The sequence below is a fragment of the Carcharodon carcharias genome, chromosome 21, assembly GCF_017639515.1.
Source record: "Carcharodon carcharias isolate sCarCar2 chromosome 21, sCarCar2.pri, whole genome shotgun sequence".
NCBI lineage: Eukaryota > Metazoa > Chordata > Chondrichthyes > Lamniformes > Lamnidae > Carcharodon > Carcharodon carcharias.
In genome coordinates, this window is record NC_054487.1 from 10,803,005 (window position 1) to 10,824,712 (window position 21,708).

Sequence of the window (21,708 nt, forward strand, 5' to 3'; positions counted from 1 at the left end):
GTAGCAGCTTCATGTCTAGAAGCTTGGGGAGATAAAGAGTTGTGAAATAGCTGGGGCTTTTGATTCAAAGACGTTCAGTTGGACAAAGGAGGGTTCGCTTTGCAACAGACCACACTGCATGGGAGGAAGTAACCCTGAGCAATGGAGATGTGGCTGCTAAGATAGAATTCAGGGACTTCAAGTTACATTAGGTCCCATTATCTTATCTTGGTTGAGCAAAGATTGGATGCCTCCCCCTCACACTATCTTGGCACACATAACTTTTCTACCAGAAAACCATTTGTAGCAGAAAAAAATCTCTCCTTCTGACTTACTGTGCGATTCATGTACAAATAATCACACCCACACTTACTGGCAACTCTTCAATCAGCGAGTATGCTTTTTTAAGGGGCAAGAGATTTGAGTTTTAAGCTTTGCCACATCTTTGAAGTTGCAGGATAACCCCTGCTCCAGACACTTACAATTTCTCAACAATGTTTGAAAAAGGTATCAAAACAACAGGAGAAAGCAGAAGTGGGTGTGGGACATGGGAGGGCACCATGAATCTTGAATATGCCACATTGCAGATCCCAAAATCACAGGATGTAGAGGGAGTGAGGGCAAGTAGCATTCTTGTATTCTTCCTTAGGGAAAGCATCAATTTTAAGGAAAAAGCACATAATTGCGCAAAGATGAGTGGCAGGTCAGGTAATTGGTCAGAATATAAAGGACAGCAGAGAATAACTAAAAAGTTCATCAGGAGAAAGAACTTAGAATATGAGGGGAAGCTAGCTAAAAATATAAAAACGGATGGCAAGAGTGTTTAAAAAGGAAAAAAGTAAGGAAATGTGACTGTTGGTCCTCTCAAGAGTGAAACTGGGGAGTTAATAGTAGATAATAAGGAAATGGCGGATGAAATGAACAAATATTTTGCTTCTGCCTTCACTATAGAGGATATAAAAAACATTCCAGTAATAGCTGTAAATCAGGAGATAGAAGGGAGAGAGGAACTTGGGGAAATTACAATCACAAGGGAAACAGTACTGAGCAAACTGATGAAGCTGTGGGCTGACAAGTCTCTGGGTCCTGATGGACTATATCCTAAGGTCTTAAAGGAGGTGGCTAATGAGGTAGAAGATGCATTGGTGTTAATTTTCCAAAATTCACTAGATTCTGGAAAGGTTCCATCAAACTAGAAAGTAGCAAATATAACCCCTCTATTCAAGACAGGGAGGCAGAAAACAGGAAACTCTAGGCCAGTTTGTCATGAGGAAGGTGTTAGAGTCAATCGTTAAAGAGGTTATAGTGGGCACTTAGAAAAACTCAAGGTAACCGGGAAGAGTCAGCATGGTTTTATGAAAGGGATGTCATGTTTAATTAATTTATTAGAGTTCTTTGGAGGAGTAACATATGCAGTTGATAAAGGGGAACCTGTAGACATACTGTACTTGGATTTCCAGAAAGCAGTAGACAAGCTGCCACATCAAAGGTTATTGCAGAAAATAAAAGCTCATAGTGTTGGGGGTGACATATTAGCCTGGAGAGAAGATTGGCTGGCTGACAGAAAACAGAGAGTATGCATAAATGGGTCTTTGTCTGATTGACAGGATGTGACGAGTGGAGTCCTACAGGGGTCTGTGCTGGTGCCTCAACTGTTTATAATTTATATCAATGACTTAAATGAGGGGAATGAAGGCATGGTAGCTAAATTTGAAGGTGACCCAAAGATAGGCAGGAAAGTATGTTGTGAATAAGACATAAGGAGCTGGCTGACAGATTTAGATAAGTTGAGCGAGTGGGCAAAAATCTGGCAGGTGGAGTATAATGTGGGAAAATGTGAAGTGGTTCACTTTGGCAGGAAGAATAAAAAAGAAGAGTTTTACTTAAATGGCGAACGACTAGGATTGTGAGGGATAGGGGGATCTAGGTGTTCTCATGCATGAGTCACAAAACTTAGTGTGCAGGTACAGCAAGTAATCAAGAAGGCTAATGGATTACTATCCCTTATTATGAGGGGAATTGAACATAAATTTAAGGATGTTATGCTTCAGTTATACAGGGCATTGGTGAGACCACATCTCAAACAGTGTGTGCAGTTTTGGTCTCCATATTTAAGGAAGGCTGTAAATGTGTTGGAGGTGGTTCAGAAGAGGTTTACTAGATTGATACCTGGAGTATATTACGAGGATAGGTTGGACAGGCTGGGCTTGTTTCTACTGGAGTTTAGAAGAGTGAGGGGTGACTAGATTGACATATATAAGATCCTGAACGGTATTGACAAGGTGGACATGGAAAGGGATGTTTCCTCTTGTGGGTGAGTCTACTGCTAAAATTAGGGGTCACCCTTAGAGGGTAGAAGTGAGGAGAAATATTTTCTGTCAAAGGGTTGTGCGACTTTGGAATTCTCTGCCTCAGAAGGTGGTGAAGGCGGGGTCACTGAATATTTACAAAGCAGGGGTAGATCGATTCTTATTAGCCAAGGGAATCAAAGGTTATCGGGGTAGATGGGAATATGGAATTCAAAACACAAACAGATCAGCCATGATCTTATTGAATGGTGGAGCAGGTTCAAGGGGCTGAATGGCCTGCTCCTGCTCCTATTTTGTATGTTCATATGTCCTTCTCATTCTTTTCACTGGCTCTTGTCCAAGCACAGTGATATGTGACATTATCTACTCATGCCATCAATATTCAAAAAAGAGTGCTGTAGACCCAGGGATTTGCGTAGATGGCCCCTGGCATTTTGTCAGTGTGCCAAAGAAATCAGTGCCATCTCCCAGACTCTCCCAAAATGACAACTCTGCACACATCACAGTCACCCATTCCTTTGGCTGCAAAGCAAGGCACAGGAGGGCGTACCAGTTTATAGACAGAGGAAGAATGAGGAGGAGCTTCCAGTGAAGGAGCACAAACGTGCTAGCCAGAGGACAACTGGCATACGTTGTTAAGTTTCTAAGCTTTGGATTCAAACATCATTGGCCCTGAATAAGCAGAATGCAATCAGAATATCACTGTCCTCAGGATTATCAGAGGTACATCAAGCATCCTCCTGATGGTACCAAAGGCTGCCACTCCAATTCCCCACCCTCAAATGGAAGAAGGCAGGAAAGACCTAGCCAGCCAGCATTAAAGCAGACACTGTATTAATTAGTGTTTTCACAGCATGTCAGCCAGATGCAGGGCTCTCTCAATACCCAACGTATGGGATCAGAGAATCACTTCAATCACAAGGGCCTCCCACTGAGGTCCAGCATGATAATATGTCATGTACCCATTCACTGGAGAAGCACTTGAAGGAACTCCAGATCAGGAACAAGAATGTGCACACATACACTAACACAACGAGGAAGAACTACAAGGGTACCAAAGGGTAACCGCAGTTATTGTGACTGTTTTCAGAATCTATGGTGGCTCAACTGAGAATCAGGATTAGAGGAGGTGTAATTGGCTGCAATGTAGCACAGATGTGGAAAAGACCATCAATCTAGTGGGGTATTTTGGTGAAAGTTTTGTTTGAGACGTCAGCCATGTGGTTCTACTGCCTGGCAATGAAATGAATTCCACAGAAATCATTTCTAGCTTATCTTGTTTGACTCCAGGGACAGATTGACGTTTTCCTCCTCTACCCACCCCAGGGTTACTGTGCACAGAGAGAGCATGCTGAAGACCCTGATAAGACTGTACATTTGAATACTGCAGGATCTGTCGAGGAATCTGAAGCACTACCTCTAGATATCTATCACGCATTCAATGATAATCCTGGGCATCACTGTACTGTGCGTTGCTGTTGTCCATAGATACTGAAGATCTGCATTAATCATTGCTCAAGTGGGCAGCTTTGGTTCTTTACATGTCATTTTCCACTCTTCTATAGCCTATTGTGTTCAAATGCCAAGAAATGTGAAAAAAATAACATGTTAATGAGCCTTTCGTGATGAGAGAAGGACCTCTCATTGCAATTCCAAACAGGAATACTAACACCTTAACTAAACCACCTACTTTATTTTCATCATGTCCTATTTAAGATAGAGGCCCACAGGGCACTCATGGAAACTTCTGTCCATTGGAGGACCATGGCCATTGGGTAAAGGGGGGGGAAGAAAATCCTCCACCAGTCTTCTCTGGGGTCAAAGGAAGGAGAAAAAATACAGCAGCATGTAAACATTAGCCAGAAAGATCAGGATACTCTTCCCATCCCCTCACCACCTGCAGCAAGAAGCACTGAAGCCAGAACTACTGGGCCAGGTTTTGGTCTGAGTGATGAAGGTGATTGCTACATTGTATGTGGTTTTTTTCACTAAAACTTACTGTAAGGAGAGCAGGCAATGTGGGATCAGTGCAAATAGGGTAAGCAATTTCCTTAACCAGAATGAAGAATTGGTAACAAGCAGTGCAGAGTCTGAGCTGGTCAATGTTGTTTGAATAGCAATTTAAATGACAAATAAGGAAATAGAGGGAAATATTGGATTAAGAGAGCAATGAGACAGAGAAAATTTATGATTTTTATATATTTAGTAATAATTAAAATAAGAAGGAATGAGACTACAAAGTTGTAAAGCTTAATTTTCAGTACAGAGAGGTTGTTCACAGTAATCAAGGCTTACCATGCTAATAAAAGGGTACTAAGACTGATTTCAGCAGATGTATGCAGTATTTTTCTATTGTTGGTAAAAATGAAACTAGAGATCATCAATATAAATAGAAATCAAACAGGGGATTCAAAAGGAACTTCTTTACCTAATGAGTGATGAGGATGTGGAACTTCCTACTACAAGGAGTATGTGAGGCGAATAGTATAGATGCATTTAAGGGGAATGCCATGTGAGAGAGAGGAGAATAGAGGGTTTTGTTGATAGAGTTAGGCAAGGAAGGATGGGAAAAGGTTTGAATGGAGGTATAAACACAGAATGGATTGGCTGGACCAATTATCCTGTTTTTGTGCAATAGATAATTCAATATATACATACATATATAATTAATTAAATGTATAAAATTCTAAAGGTTTCTGACAAGTTTTGTCTGTATCGATTAGGTAAATACAGTTACTGACACCATTGAGTACATTTGAATGGGAAGCCAAATGGTGAGACACTGGTGTTATTGCACAACTTCCAGAGGAGCAGGGCATCTCGGCCAGCAACTTCCTCATTCCCGCATTTAACTACGCACTGTGCAGTCGCTGGACTTTTCTGTCCGATTTTCCAGGTAAACAATAGTAAGCACTATTAACCTCACCATTATTTCTATTCCAAACTCCTGCCCTTTCTTTTTTCACATAAAGTAGACTGTGTAACTCTTTCGAGTACAAACCCGTTTCCATCTGTTCCTATTCAGATGAAGTTACATTGTTTCATTGTTTGCTATTGTGAGATTTGAACTCCTGATACTCTTTCGAGTACAAACCTGTTTCAATCTGTTTCAGATGAAGTCACATTGTTCCATAGTTTGCCATTGTGAGATTTGAACTCTTGATACTCTTTCGAGTACAAACCTGTTTCCATCTGTTTCAGATGAAGTTACATGTTTCACAGTTTGCCATTGTGAGATTTGAACTCTTGATCTTGGGGTTACAAACCCAGTACCATAACCACTTGGCTATTTAGGCCAAGCCTCGTAGACTGTGTAACTCTTTCTTTCGAGTACAAACCCGTTTCCAACATGGCACCACATTAAACAGCCAATAATGAGGCACTAATCAGTTCCATGATCCATGATGGCCACACAGGCAATTCATTAAAGCAGCAACCAAGCTTAATTACAATTAAAAAAATCTCAAGCCTCAAAGGACAGGAACCATGAGGATTGGATATCACATTATCAACATTGTAAGAAACAATTAAGTCAATTATCACTGGACATAAAACATGCATCTAAATTAAAGCTTAAAGTTAAAGGAAATCTGCTTAAGCAGTCACAGTGGCAATCTGTCTGGCGGCATGGAACAATCGAAGGAATTAAACAATTCAGTGCAATACTTAGAGCATGACTTCCTTAATCCAGACTGTCTTGTAGCTGTGCATTAGCAGGTAAACTGAAGCAGCGTCACTGGCCGTCAGTGACACCAACGCTAGAGTTTGCACTCAGGGGAAGGATTGTTCAATTGGCAATGAGATGACAGCCAGGCTGGGAAAATAGTAGAAAAGGGTCCTCATGAGGCAAAGGCAGAAGAAGGAATGAAGAGCTGACACTACCTCAGGTAAAGACAATGTGAGACAGAGTGTATTATAATATATCAGGTCTCCTGCAACAACAATAATGAGTCACTAGTCAGTTGATCCATAATGTATGATGGCCACACAGACAATTCATTAAAGTAGCAAGAAAGCTTAATTACAATTAAAAAATAACCCAATCTGCCCTGACTGTAGAAATCCTTCTGTTCATCAAATGGTATCCACCAGAAAAAGTGTCTTGTTTCCTCTTGAGGATGAAGACAACTTCACCCTTCCCTTAGAAATAGGCATCACTGATGTCAACTTGTCTTTCATTTGTAACTCTTTTGAGTACAAACATGTTTCCATCTGTTCCTATTCGGATGAAGTTACATTGTTTCATAGTTTGCCATTGTGAGATTTGAACTCCTGATCTTGGGGTTACAAACCCAGTACCATAACCACTTGGCTATTTAGGCCAAGCCATCTTTCATTGGTAGCCAGAGTTAGTGGACTGCATACCAGATCACCTCAAAATTGAACAAAGGTGCAATCACCTTAAATCCAATGTCTTAGGTCTCTCTTTGTTTCTATTACAGTTATAGAACAGGCTAGGAAAATACTCAGAAGTAAGTATAGACCTGGCCTGTTGATGGGAAGATGAACGGAAATCATTGAATCTTGTGACACAGGAACAAGCCTTTCAGCTCATATTGTCTGCACCAGCCCTTTGAAGGATCTATCCAATTAGTCCCACTCACCTGCTTTTCCCAATACCCCTGCAATTCTTTTTTCCTTTGAGGAGTTTCACAGAGTTCTGATTGCCATGAATTTTAACCACAACTGTTTAGTGATTTTAATGAATGCACCCACAGTAGGCCCAACTCCATGCTTGCAGAGCGGGTGGGCTGGCAGTGAGTGCCTTGTGGAAAATAGCAGGGGTACAGCAAAGTCCTACAAGCCAATAACCCAACAATGGACAAAAAAAATTGGAGGCAGATAAGCTGCAATTCCTCATAATATGCTATGCGATCACAACTCGTGATTAATCCTAACATATCACAGGAAAAAATTCCTAGGCTTCAAAGTGAAGATAAGGATAGTATTGGATGCTAACAAGGATGAAGGATCAGCAGTTCTGTAACCATGTCAGTCACCAACACCATCAGAATTTTGAATTGCTCCAAAAGATTCTTTCAAACAAATGCAGTAGACTTTGAAAATGTCCAACAATGTAACAAGGGGGCGAAGTGACGGTCAGTAATAATGTTGTTCAGAACAGCCATCTTTTGCCCATTTTGAAAACCGAACAAGGGTTGGGGCAAAGTTAGGGCGGGGCTCTGAACTTCTGCAGATTTGCTCTATTGATGGTGGAAGTTCTTCAATGATCATAATAAACACACAAGTTAATATCTGTATATCACAAGAGTGACAGCATCGAGAGGGAAAAATTAATTTGGAAAAAAAAAACCTTAGGACGTTTCACATTTCACAAAATGTCCAGAGCTCCCACTCAAAAACTGGGTAATCTGGCAATTGTAAAAAAAAAATGCAGACAATAACAGTGGAACGATTCATCAGTGGTTACCGCATGGAACAGAACTTCTAAAACTGTAGCACAGTATTTGGAACTGACATTATTGAACTGCACGAGGACAAGAGGAAACATTAAACCCAATTTGCAGCATAGGGGATTCCATATATCAGTCTACATTGTGCCTTTCATGACTTCAAGATGTCCTGAAGTGCTTTGCTGCCAAATAAGTAGTTTTGAAGTGTGATAATTGTTGAAATGCAGAAAACCTCCCAGTCAACTTATGTACAGCAAGGCCCCACAAACAGCACTGAAATACTCACCAATCACTTTGCATTTTCATTAATGGATCGACATTGGGCAGGACATGGGGCAGAATTCTCCTGCTCTTCTTCGAATAGTCCTGCGAGACCTTTTACACCCACCCCCAAGGATAGATTTAACCAACATTCCGAGACCAGTGATGTCGATCCAAAGTAATGAGGGCTACCTGGCTGATGCAATAAATGAAGTATTCTCAGCAAGGTAATAATCCAATGGTTTATAAAAATGTAGGATGTATTTCATATTTCAGATATTTGAACTAAAATTGCTGCACCAACCTATCAACTGAAATGGTGGTAGTTTGCCTGTTGCATTCTCAAGTGCACAAGCCAGGGCATAACTGAGCACACTGTACAGCTCGTTAATTTTTATTTTGTGCACACTGCATTGTCAGGCAATTTAACTCAGCTCAGTACTGTAATCAGATCATGGGTAAAAGGGACTGTGTGTTGGGTGAAGGGTTGGAGAGGGTGGAGAGGTGGAACTGAAGAAGATGAAAGGCATGATGTCTAGGATAACATACAGACCCAACAGCTCTCATTCCCTTTCCAGGGGCTGTTTGCAGAAGTCTAGGTTCATATTATTTGACCAAGCTTTCTTCTTGCACGTGACGCTATGTCTGAAACCTAGAGATGTCATTAATATGATGTAAAGAAGTAAGATTGAACCTGAAAATGATATCTATCCTTCAATGTAGCAAATTACACAATTACTTAAAATTAAATCAAACTTTGTGTCAGTTGATGTGGAAAGTTACAGAGTTATGAGGAAATAGCATGGCAATGGGTCCAATTAGAGAGCTGGCACAGCCTGAGGAGATGGTAGTGTAGCAGTAACATCAATAGACTAGTAATCCAGAGGCCCAGACTAATGCCCTAGGAACACAGATTCAAATCCCACCATGGCAGATGGTGGAATTTAAATTCAATTCATAAAATCTGGAATTGAAAGCTAGTCCCAGTAATGGTGACAATGAAACCATCTTTGGTTGTTATAAAAACTCATCTAGTTCACTAATGCTCTTTAGGGAAGGAAATCTGCCATCCTTACCTGGTCTTACCTACATGTGACTCCAGTTCCACAGTAATGTGCTTGACTCTTAACTGTGGTCAGAAATGGCCTAGCAAGCCACTTCAATTCAAAGGCATTTAGGGATAGGCAATAAATGCTCGCCCTGCCAGTGACACCCATATCCCATGAACAAATAAAAAAAAACAATGGGCTAGATGGCCTCCTTCAGTGCAATCTATAGTTCTATGGATGAACCTGCCTTGAATGCATTTGTCCCAAACCAACTTTTCTTTGTTCATTTAAGGGATGTGGGTGTCTCCGGCTAGGCCAGCGACAAGTGGTAGGGGGCAATAACTTTCACAAGGGCATGTGAGATATAGATATGGAAAGAATGGGGAAGTGGAACTAATTAGATGGTTCTGTCAAAGACTGAAACTAACCGTGTCCCCTTGACATCGAATGGCATGAGCATCGTCAAATCCCATACCATCAATATCCTGGAGATCACCAACGACCAGAAACTTAACTGGACCAGCCACATAAATATTATGGCTACAAAAACAAGACAAAAGCTGGGCATTCTATGCTCAGTGGCTCCACCTCCTGACTTTCCAAAGCCTGTCCACTGTCTACAAGGCACAAGTTAGGAGTGTGATGGAATACTCTTCACTTGCCTGGATGAGTGCAGCTCCAATAACACTCAAGAAGCTTGACACCATCCAGGACAAAGCATCCCACTTAATTGGCATTCCATCCACCTTAAACATTCACTCCTTCCATTACTGTCTCACTGGAGAGAGAGGGAATGAGCAAGAGATGCATAAAACACCATTAATGGAGGAGCACAGAGATCTCAAAGGTGCATAGGATTGGGGGAGGCTACAGAGCTTGGTTGAGGTGAGGCCATGGAGAAATCTGAAAAGTGTTTTAAAATTGAGGCATTGCCAGACTGGCAGCCAATGTAGGTCAATGCACACAAGGATAAGAAGTGAACGGGCTAGGATACAAGCAGAGTGGTGGAAGAGAGTTTCAGTAGTAGTCGTGCTGTGGCAGAGGAAGAGTTGAGCGATGTCACAGGTGTGGAGGTAGGCAGTCTTTATGATGGAGTGGATGTGTGGCCACAACCTCAGCATGGTGTTAAATATGACACTAAGTTCGTGAACAGTCTGGTTGCTCAGACTTTTGCAATGGAGAAGGGTGGAGTCATTTGCCATCGAGTGGCATTTCTGGCAGGTCTGAAGACACTGTATTTGGTCTTCCCAATATTTAGTCGGACGAAATTTCTGTTCATGGACAAGCAGCTGACAAATTAAATGCACACCATGGGTCCAAACACACCCACTTATACAGGCAAAAATGCAGATATAAGCACTGTGCAAGACAAATCAATATGCCTGCAGACAATGAAGGTGGCGATTCCCCAGTCCTTGAATATGCCAATATCCCAGGTTTTATTTCAGATTTTAGCGCCTTTTGCAGGCTTAAAGACTCTAAAAATCCAACATGCTCTTAAAGGCACAATGTTCCTCGTGGGGAGCTTTACAACATTAAAACTCTTAAGGACTGAGTGATTCCTTCCAACAGTAATTGCACTTCAAAGAGTACTTAGTTTTAGAATGTTCTTCCAGATATTTTTTGAATAAAGTATATTTTTCAAAAAAAGAGTACTTAATTGGCTGTAAATCACTTTGGAATGTTCAGAGGTTGTGAAAACTATGACATAAATACAAGTTATTTCTAAAGTTCAAGTTATACCCAATGGTTCAAGAGACCATCAATTTGTTCTAAACTTAGCTGTGCAACAAGCAAGGTGCATTTTTTTCACTACCCAATATCAGATACCCACACCAAGGAGAAACCGTGGAAATGTGGGGAATGTGGGAATGGATTCAATTACTCATCTCAGCTACAAAAGCATCAGCGCAGTCACACTGGGGAGAGGTCGTTCACCTGCTCCGAGCGTGGTAAGGGTTTCACTCAGTCAGTCAACCTGCGAACACACCAGCGGATTCACACTGGAGAGAGAGACCATTCAACTTGCTCTGAGTGTGGGACGGGATTCACTAAGTCATTTGTGTCACTGACTGGATCACTGTGCAACGCTGGGTGAAAGGTTTTATGCCAGCTCACTTCATAGCTCCTGGGAAGAGTATGGGCTTCATTTCCTGATTTTTGGCTGTAGATCTGGATGTCAGGCAGTCGGCAAAATGATCACTTCCACGAGATTTATTAGAAAACCTGGGCAGCACATCAAGCGCTGGTTAAATGAGGCACTGTCAACGCAGACGTTTGCAGAAGTTACCTCTCTTGCAACTCTAACGTGCTCGTGAGTCACAGCACAATACTGGGTCTTTTAATCATTCCTGGCTCTGACCACAATCTGGATTCATCTTTTTTCCTCGATGCCACTTGCTCGCCACGATGGCGTGAATCACAGGGGAGAGCGGGGGGGGGGGGGGGGGACTGCCACACTCTAACTTATGCCTATCACACATTTCTGGAAGGCAAGCTCTGAAACTCCAGAGAATGTCAGCACAAGCGCATCGACAAGACCGTACTTGAATTCATCCCGTTATGTATCGAACAGAATCGCATTCAGTCTATTCCACCACCCCCCCCCCCCACCACCCCCCGCCCTCTCTCCCTCTCTCTCGCTCTCCCTCCCCTCCAAGTTCACAGGCTGGAGCTGAAATGTATGAGACACTGGGATGGCTGGATAATAGAAATCTTGGGAATTTGAGTCACAGAAACCTACCGTCAACTCTGCTGTTGGTTTAATGTCCTCCGGTTACTCGGTGCCGAAGGCGAGCGCAGACTCCAGTAGCCCCCATCGCAAAAGCCCTTGCAAACAGTGTTTTCGGATCTGAGTGTGCACTGCTAATGTGATTGGAATTTGTGAACAGCTCGTTGATATTCAATGCGCCATTCTGCCGGTCGCAGGGGAAAAAAATAACGGAAGAATGGTCCAGGGACAGAGGACATGCTTTCGTCAAAGTGCAGGAGGAACTTTTACCAAAAGCGGAATGATCTCATCCCAGTAAGGGAAAAAAAAACTCCGTGACATTATCGATCATTTCATCCCAAAACTCTCCTCGGAAGCAATTATGGAAATGAGAGTAGAATTGTTTTATTGGGGGGGGGGGGGGGGTTTTCAATAAATCATTATATTTAAATCCTACTAGGCGAAAAAATGCTGCTGATAAAAATGCATTGCTCAGTTACAGCAGAACACGATTGCATGTTAAAGAGATAGTTACACCTTACCAGTGGCATTTTCCCTTATCTGGGGAAATAGATCAGTTGAAATGTTTCGTTTGGGCATGGCACAGGCTGTTCTGGTGTTAAATTCTCACCGCAAGAATCCCTCTGCCTTATATTGGCGATGCATATCCTCAATTACCCATTTGAAATGGGCTTCTTTTTTTTTAACACCTCAGCCCTCACCGCACAAGTCACCCCCCACCGCTTGCTGAATATCAAAGTACACTGGGCGAGCTCCGATCACCGTCCAGTTCATGCAAAGCAAACACGCAAGTCATTCTCGCTGGTTCCCCAGCCTGGTTCAGCTGGACCGGAGGCTCTCAGTGAAACACCGAATCATGCATCTTTGGAAAGGGTTCGAAACAGGCAAGAATTAAAACGTGAGCCAGCAAAACGAAAGCTCATCGTTTTACCATATTATCTGCATTGGCTAAAACGGTATGCGGTTCCCGTTCAATGACAGCGTTCCCATGCTGAAATGGCATTTGGATTCAATTCAGATCTCGGGTACCAGTCTTGCTATTAAATCTTTTGGCTCTCCCCCCGCCACCCCCCACCCCCCCAACCTTTCATTGCCAACATAGATAAATCTCAGCGGAATTCTCAGCTCAATATGATGCCGGACAATTGGCTACTATCATATCCAGCACCAGTAACAGAGAAGCAGCAAATCTTAACATATTTTCTTTTTTAAACGGCCTGACTTCGCATTCTTATACATGGTTGGGGAGGGGGGGGGGGGTGTCGATATCGAAACCATCTCATTGCATCACTCAAACCCTGCCTCAGCAAAACTTCATTCCCCCCCCCCCCCCCACCCCCACAAGCCAAACAGAGGCGGCAATTTCCTCAAATACGCTTCGCACAGAATTCGTTTAGAATTAAACCTACCCCGGGTGCCTCTGGTCGCCCCTTTTGGCTTTGCTGCTCTTCCAGAATCCACTCCGTTTGCGAGCCAGCGTTCACGGCAGAAAATGTCCTACTGCCCGGCACTGCCAGTCTTACCCGGGCTGCAGCCGACAAAGTCTAGTTATTAAAGCCAAGGAGCGCCCGGTGGCTTCAGGCTGACATCAGACCACAGCGGGGTCTGAGTCTGAACAGCCCTTTGCAAACCCAGGCTCGGAATCACAGGGGGAAGGGCGATGCACCCTGGCAGCTTCTGCTGTTTAAATGAGGCTGCCGGTTCGCAGCACGCTGTGGGATCCACTTTGCCTTGGAGGAGACATCCCAATTAAAGCTACTCGCCTCTGCCTGCAAATGCCTCGTCCCCACCTCTCACACTTCTGCAAATGAGTCCAGTTCCCCCACGCAGGCGGCTACAGATCCTAGCAGCATGATGCATAATTCATTCATCAGATCTGTGCACATCCCCTTTTCCCGGGTGGGGCAGTGTGCAATGGTCTATTGATCACTCATTTACTAAAACAATTTTAGTTGGGGGGGGGGCGTGTGTGGTGGATGGGGAGTGAGGGAAATCAGCAATTAGATTTTATTGCAACTTGAAGTACATTAATCAAAATCCAGGATCTAACATCCAGAAATTCTTCCCCACTAGCAGTTTCGTTTTACATAATCTCAGCAATGCCACTCAAACTGCAGACTGCTTATCTCAAGTTGGTGCATTTATCTAACCCTGTGGGAGATGCCCTTCCATTATTAGTGCTGGATTGGTACAAGGCCCCTGACAGCCATCAACCAGGCTTAAAGTGCTGATCAGAAATAGCTTGTTGCAAATCTTAAAGTTCAAACAGTGTATGCTAAGGATGCACACTTAATTAAAAAAAATACTCAGCTGGCGAGGTCTCCATACCTGTCATTATTTATTACCCTGCATTTGTGACATCCCTGTCCTGCCACAACTCTGAACGCTGTTGCTAATCCTTTACCACAAGACAGGGGTTGCTTACACGATCAGTTTGTTTCAAATGTAGGTCAGTGCATTTCATCACTTAAAGCAAAGTGCAGTGGACATGGCAGTCAAATATTTGCCGTGAAAAGGTTCCCCTGTTAAATCTCTAGAGTGTCATACATACACGTCCTAATCTGCCCAGGGGTCATCACAAATCCGACAACCATCACATAACTAACAACATCCATTCTACAATGGGCTGCTCCGGGTCACAATGCAGTGCAGGCCAATGCAGTGTATAGCCCAAAGCAATATATAGGGTCATACAGCACAGAAGGAGGCCATTCAGCCCACTATTCCAGTGGAAGAGCTATCCAATTAGTCCCGCTCCCCTGCTCTTTCCCTCCCAGAGCTCTCCAATGTGTAAGGTAATTCGTAAGAAATTTTTAGCCTGACAGCAGTACTTTGTGCAATAATTCACTTAATCTATGCTATCTATTTGTTGTTTAAAATTGGCACTACTAGCATACAAACACTTAACCAGGATCATTAAAAAGAAATCAATCAAAGGGATGTGGTTGCAAGAACAACTGGAGCTTTCAAGACTGAGATTGCTTGAGTTGTATTAGGTAAGGGAAATGGAGCCAAAGTGGGTTAATGGAGTCGAGATACAGATCTGAATGACAGAACAGGGTCCACAGGCTGAACGGCCTTCTCTTGTTCCCATCTATTATAATATGTAGTATAATCCTTCTCTTCTTGGGCAGTCCCTTGGGATGGAGGATGATTTGCTTCCCCTCTGGTTTGATGTGTTCTGAGATGGCTAATAAGTCCCATGTGCAATCTGCAGACTCTGCCACGTGGGTCACATGGTGCATGAAGGGTTTGGCATATGGGCTGGTCGGACTTCTGTGCAGTCCCCTCTGACAGCTTGACTTTGCCTCTGCACATTCCCAAACAAGTCTCTCGATGTGTTTGGTGCCTTCCCAAATGAACCGTCTCCATTTTAGTTCACAAGCCAGGGTCTCCCATGAGTCGGTGGGTATGTTTGACCTCTTCAGGGATGCTTTTGAAGACATCCCAAAAGTATTTCCGCTTTCCTCCTGGGAGTCTCCTGCTGTGACTGAGCTCCAAGTTGAGCAATTGCTTTGGGAGTTTGGTGTCAGACCTACAAACGACATGCCCCACCCAGCAGAGCCAGTTTTGAGTGATTAGCTTCTTATTACCGGGCAAGTTAGCCTGCGAGAGAACGCTGCTGTTGGGTCACCTTTCTTGATGCCAGGTTTGGAGGATGCCTCCAATGCTTTGAGGATATCAGTGGAATGTCATACAAATGCAGCAAGTATCGGGCTGTTAATATCAGCAACATTATTTTTTAGGCTTATGCAAATTAAAAGTCCAGTGCATGTCCGTCGCATTGCAGACTGACATGCATGTAAACAGTCTGTCAAACTGACCATCATACTCACTTTACTGCATGCATTGTTCAAGAATGGCATGGAAATAAATATTACGCATAGGGGATCATTTGAGGCTGAGCCAAATGGACTAGGGATGACCATCTGTTTAAAATCTTGCCCAACTGTACTCTCCATTGACTTTGATACAGGGATAAAATTGGGCAGGGATAAAATGTGCAGTCACTCGAACCCCCCCTTCTCCATCCAGCGGGTTAGTTTAGACTTAACCCATAATATTACATTATTTGCTGATGACACTGTTAACATTCAACCTCCTCCGTTCCACAGTTCACAACAACACATCTTGAGTTTGCACAAGACAATAGTGTAAAATACAGGGCAGACTTTATGGATAACAGCAAAGTGATTGGCTTTAATGTATATTAAAAGAACAACTTTTCAGCCCTCGAACTGTTGAAAATCATGTTCCTTTAACACCATGTTTTACCCACATCAAAGGTACATGCCACAGATAAGATCTCATGATATATCTATTCCTAAATTCTTTGAAGAGACTCTATTCAGGTAAATAGTTGTAGGTCTGGACTTCAAAGCTACTTCTCTTAAAAAAGGTTTCCGAACCCAACTTTTCCTAACCTCTTTATGAACAGGTTCTCTTAATCTTTATCTTTCGATATTATAGTTACTTGATACATCTACCTTTGTTTATTATCTTAACCACACATGGTTTATGTCATTACAATTATTTATTTCCTTACACAAGGCTTTTTTGGATCAGAGGACAAGCTATGCTTTCTTCTCATGACACTTCCAAGCCTTCCTATTTATATTGATAAACTAGTGCTCCAAAAATACAAAGGATTTTGACTATTAACTCCCCAAGATGTTCAACATATAAATCTGTGTGGTCAGATGTCCAATTTGAGAAAATAAAAACCATTCAGTGGACCTGAAGAAATTTGGTACGTGGGTTAAGCAACAGCAAGTACAGTTTAAGGTGAAGAAATGTAGCGTCACACTTAGAGATCCAAGGAAGAAGGTCTGTGTCTGTACAATGAACATGCTTCTGGTGACAGTCAAAGAGTAAGATGGAGTGTTACTGTCAGTTGTTCATGGACAGTACAGTCAATGGAAGGCTACTATTAACAAGGCAGATCAGGTCTTGGACTTCATCTCTAAGGCATTTGGGGCTAGATTATGAAGAGGCAATGGATGGCAAATCTCATTACAAATTGAAGTATATTACTTTAACTCTCTGCAATAAGAGGCTTCATCTTGAGTGTGTAGCAAAGGTTTTGACAACATATCCTGAAAAAGTCATGGATGTTTTGGAGATGATGGAGGAATGTTGAGACTGAAAACTCTAAATTGTAAGGATTGAAACTGGAAAATGAAGATTTAGTAGTAACAGGACTCAAGTCTTTAAAGTAATGAAATATATGATACAGGCATCAGCAGGGTTTTTGACTTCCAGTATAGTTACAAGACTCGAGGGCAGAGGTCCAGGATACTTGAACATCTTGAAGCTAGAAATTCATTTCCGTCTTCACAGAATGGTTGATGTTTGGAATGTACATCCGTCACCATCAGCATTACTCATTCACTTCGTTTCTTCAAAAAGTGGATGTTTATCTGGTGGGATTGAAGGTAATAATGATACACCTGGGTATAGGTGTTTAAATAGTTAACTGACAATGTATTATTCAGTACCTAGCAAGAAACTGAGAGAGAAGCTCATTACTGTAATTTAGCAGAACCTTTTACCTTGTATCAATCTTGTCTTCGTGATTTTAATGGAGTTAGTTACATGCCATAGAAATTATTACTATGGCCTATACAGGGAAGTGAAAAATATGCTCAACAGCCTTCTTTTTTTATGGCTACTTACATTTTCACAACTGGCTGAAATATCATATTCATCAAAAAACAACCAATCACAACCAGAAACTAACTGAGCGCTGGATACTCTCCAACTATGATTAAAAAGGTAGAAAAATTCATGTTTAGATCCCTTTTTAAATCTCATCTCTTTCACCAAGCTTTTGACCACACCTCGTAATCCATCTATGGCTCGGCATCGACTTTCCTCAAGCCTCTTACAATGCGCAATAAATATTTTTCTCCATGAAAGGCAATTTGTTGTTTTGTGGTTGTGCTCCATTTTTCATTGGATCCTTCATGTTCTACATCTTGTGCTGATATTACATAACACAGTCAGCATTTGATAGTATAATGCTCCCATTGTTAATGCTCCCATTGAGAACTAGAGTAGACTTTGGCTGAATAAGCAATGGCACAGGAGAAACATTAATATTCTGTAGCAACTGCTAAGTGTAACATCTTCTACTGGTTTGTGTATTACCATTTCCATCCAACACATACACCATTTGCAAGGTCTAAATTCCAAGATGTCAGCCGTGGCTCAGTGGTAGCACCTCTGTATCATACAATCCTGGCTCGAGGAGCTGAATGGCAGGCTCCTGCTCCTACATCTTCCATTCTCACTCTAGAGATTTGCCATATCACCTTGGCTGACACTTCAGTGCAGTACTTAGGGAGTGCTGCACTATAGGATGTGCCACTTTTTGGATGAAATCTTAAACCAATGCTCCACCTGTGCTCTCAGGTAACCGCGAAAGATCCCACATTGCTATTCAAAGAACATCAGGTGTGTCCTTCCAGCATCCTGGCCAACAGTTAGCCCTCAACCATTAAAAATTAAACAGATGTTTTTCATTTGTGGGACCCTGTTTTGTGCATATTCCTGCAGTGTATTGAAAACTGCATTGTGCATTTTGTCCACTTAAGATAACCATACACCTGTACCAGCAGAGGGAGTCTAAAAGGACAATAAAGGAATTCACGTTCAAACCGTACATACAGATTCTAAATGTTTCTTGCTGAATCTAACCACTTCTTCTGAAAAACTTTACAGTTGCTTGCCATCTTTCTTGTGTTATAATAGTGACGATTCTTCCAAAGTATTTCACTGACTGAAATGCCTTGGGACATCATAAGAGCATGAAAGATGCTATATAAATTCAAATATTTCCTTTTCTTTAAACTGACAACATTACTAATGAATGGTCTATCTTGCAAACAGCCACCAAAGCTTTCTACTAGTGACCTTTTGGGTATTTACTTCTGCACAGCTTCTTTGTATTATCGTATGTGGCACTTTTTGGAATAAACTTATTCCATTTTTATAGAAGAACTGCATCACTGTGAATTCATGGGGTAAATGCTGAGCTAGTTGAATTCAGACTAGCAGTGTTTCCTAATTTCACTCCTGAAAAGTCTGGCTCTAATTTTTAACCTATACCCCTAAACCTGGATTCCCTAACTAGAGGAAATAGTTTCTTCCTAGTCTATGTTAACTGTTCCTTGAAATCTTGAATCTAATCATCCGTTAATCTTCTAAATTCTAGGGAATACAACTTTAATTCATATAATCTCTCTTTGTAGTTCAACCCTCAGAGTCTAAATATAATTCTGAAAATCTACTCTGCACTCCTTCTGATATATCCTGTCTCAAGTGCGATGCCCAGGATTGAACACAGTACTGTAGGTGTGGTCTAACTCCTCCTCCTCCTCCTTGTCCTTCAGGTACCATGCCCTAAGAGGATGTTGGCGACCATGGACCTCCATTGGATTGGTCCATGATTATGCTTGGTAAAGGGCTGCAGCATTTTGTCATTGCCTCCTGCAGTCTGGCTGACCAGGAAACTGTCCTGTTCTTACTGCCTGTCATTAGGATTAATACAAGGGTTTTCAGGCCGATAACCAACCAGTTTGCCACATTATGAATGCACCTTCCATGGCCATCATGTCTTGAAGTGAGACTTGAACCTGGAACCTTTGGTCTTGAAGTAGGGATGCCATCACAAAACCTGTGGTCTAAATAGACCTCTACATTAATCATAAAATTACAATATACTATGCTTAAATGAGAAGTATTTATACAGGACTTTTAGGGAATGCCCTGGGCATAAGCTTCATGCTTAACCCACCTCTGAAAGCGAATGTGCATTGGACAGTTGGAGACAAGACTGAGTAATCCTCCTTGTATTTGAACAGTCCAATGACAGTCACATATAATTGAGACCCACTTGGGCAAAGTTACAGATGGTAACCGAGACTTGCAAGGCCATACCCCATACCTCTGGCATCGCTCATCGAACTGTATGACAGCATGGGCCACCACCTTCAGAAAAGAAGTGGCATTAAGACAGAAAGATCAAGGGGAAAGAGTGATTCGTGGTCTTTTCTAGATAGCAACTGTCCATTCACGACAACAGATGGCTGGCATTGCATGGGATATGAAACTTGGCATTGGCCCTTGGTGTTGCACCTATTCCTGGCTAACAAACTGGATGGCAATCTGATCCTGCAACAGAAACAATCAATTGTTACACAGGTTTTACAACACATTGGGGTCAAACCACAGTTAGAATTTTGGGTTCAGCTTTGTATCATTGTGCCACAAAAAGGAAGAGATCAACTGGCATTGGAAATAATATAGAAGTGAGCAACTAGGCTGATCCCAATGGATCAGCTATGCAGGAAAAATGAGAGAAACCTAAAGTCGCAGTCAAAAAGCAGAAGATCCATCCAAAATATTAAATGGTGCATCATAACGGCAGATCTGGGTTATTTTTTCAAAGTAAACAATGGAAGTAGAGCCAAAATGGAATTTGGCATAAAACTAAAAAAAAATCTTTCCTCAAAGAGTAATGAGTGTTTGGAGTAATGTCACAAGGGAAAGTAATCAAGACAAAAAGTCAGGACATTTAAAATACAATTAGAAGGCAGGATGGAGAGTTAATGTACCAGAGGGATAGGCTTTGACAGGCTAAGTGACCTTTGTTCATCCCTGCTTTTCCATACAGCAATTGCTGATAATCCATCTCCTGGAACAATTCCAACAATTTCACAGTAATTGTTCAGTCTAATGATTGAGCCCCTGCTTCAACGGAATCTGTGCTTGTACTCAGGTTCATTCACAACATGAAGAGTATCTCAGTTTATGGGAATAGATCAAATTGAAAGTTGCTGCTCAATTACCAATAAATTACTTTGCAATATTGGCTGCATTGGGCTGGAATATGCCGTCAAAATAACCACAAGGGTAATGATGCTCACTGTTATTTACGGGTAAATTGTATGGCAACTTTAGGCAAGGCAAGGTTAAAAGTGGGTATCCAAAAGTTACTGTCTGTTGGTGCCATTTCACTTTCAGGTTTGCGAAAATGGCATCTTGCATTTAGCCTCCTGGCTTTCCTTTAAAATGAACTGCTGCATTGGCCCATTTAAACTCACCACAAAAAGTCTAATTATTACAAAGTACCCACTTAACAACATGAGAAGTTAATAACTGTAAAGCAACACCTCTGGCACTGAAAATTAACTATTACAAATGTGGAAACTCATTTCTTCAGTCATTAAATTTTGGGGGGGAAGAACATTGAATATTAAATAAAATATTTCTTTTCCTTACTTTTCTTTTTTCTTTTTGTTCCTCTCTTTCAAAACAATCTTTCTCGCCTGCTCTTTCTATTTTCTCTTTCTGTAAATGATTTGTGATTGAATTTGCTCACTCTAGTCCATCCTCCTCCTAAATCCTTCCTATGTTTATTTCCCAGTCCTTTATTTTTATTGGTGAAGGAGGTGTCCTGTTGTTGCCTTAATTTATCCTGGTGCCGGATGCCCTATTTCCCTGAAGCAATGTTATCATGTCATACATGCAGTAACTTTGCAGGCCAAAATGTTTTGAGCTGAAGGGTGCCAGAGGCATGCTTAACTAACAACAGGTGCCAATAGATGCCCATTTACAATGAGGGGAATTGAATACAAAAGATTATGTTTTAGCTATACCAGGCATTAATGAGACCAGATCTGGAGTACTCTGTACAGTACTGGTCTCCTTATTTAAGGAAAGATGTAAATGCATTAGCAGTTCAGAGAAGGCTTACTGAACTAATACCAGGAATGGGAGGTTTCTATCATGAGGAAGGGTTGGGCAGCCTAGGCTCGTATCTGCTAGAGTTTAGAAGAGTAAGAGGAGACTTGATTGAAACATATAAGATTCTGAGGGGTCTTGACAGGGTGGATGCAGAGAGGATGTTTCCTCTTGTGGGAGAATCTAGAACTAGGGGTCACTGTTTAAAAATAAGGGGT

General features: G+C 41.9%; 1 protein-coding gene across 5 annotated transcripts in view; it reads right to left on the bottom strand.

Annotated features, from left to right (window-relative positions):
• Positions 1-21,708, bottom strand: part of cntn1b (contactin 1b) — an 836,554-nt gene that overhangs the window by 590,901 nt on the left and 223,945 nt on the right. Inside the window, exon 1 of one of the 5 annotated variants that reach the window (XM_041216321.1) lies at positions 13,153-13,493. The exons of 1 other annotated variant lie outside the window; for it this stretch is intronic. The gene's annotated coding sequence lies outside the window, so the exon portion shown is untranslated. Of the gene's footprint in view, positions 1-7,988; positions 8,055-11,755; positions 11,869-13,152; positions 13,494-21,708 lie in introns of those variants that run through there. 3 more of the 5 variants (XM_041216322.1, XM_041216324.1, XM_041216326.1) reach the window with 3 other exon arrangements.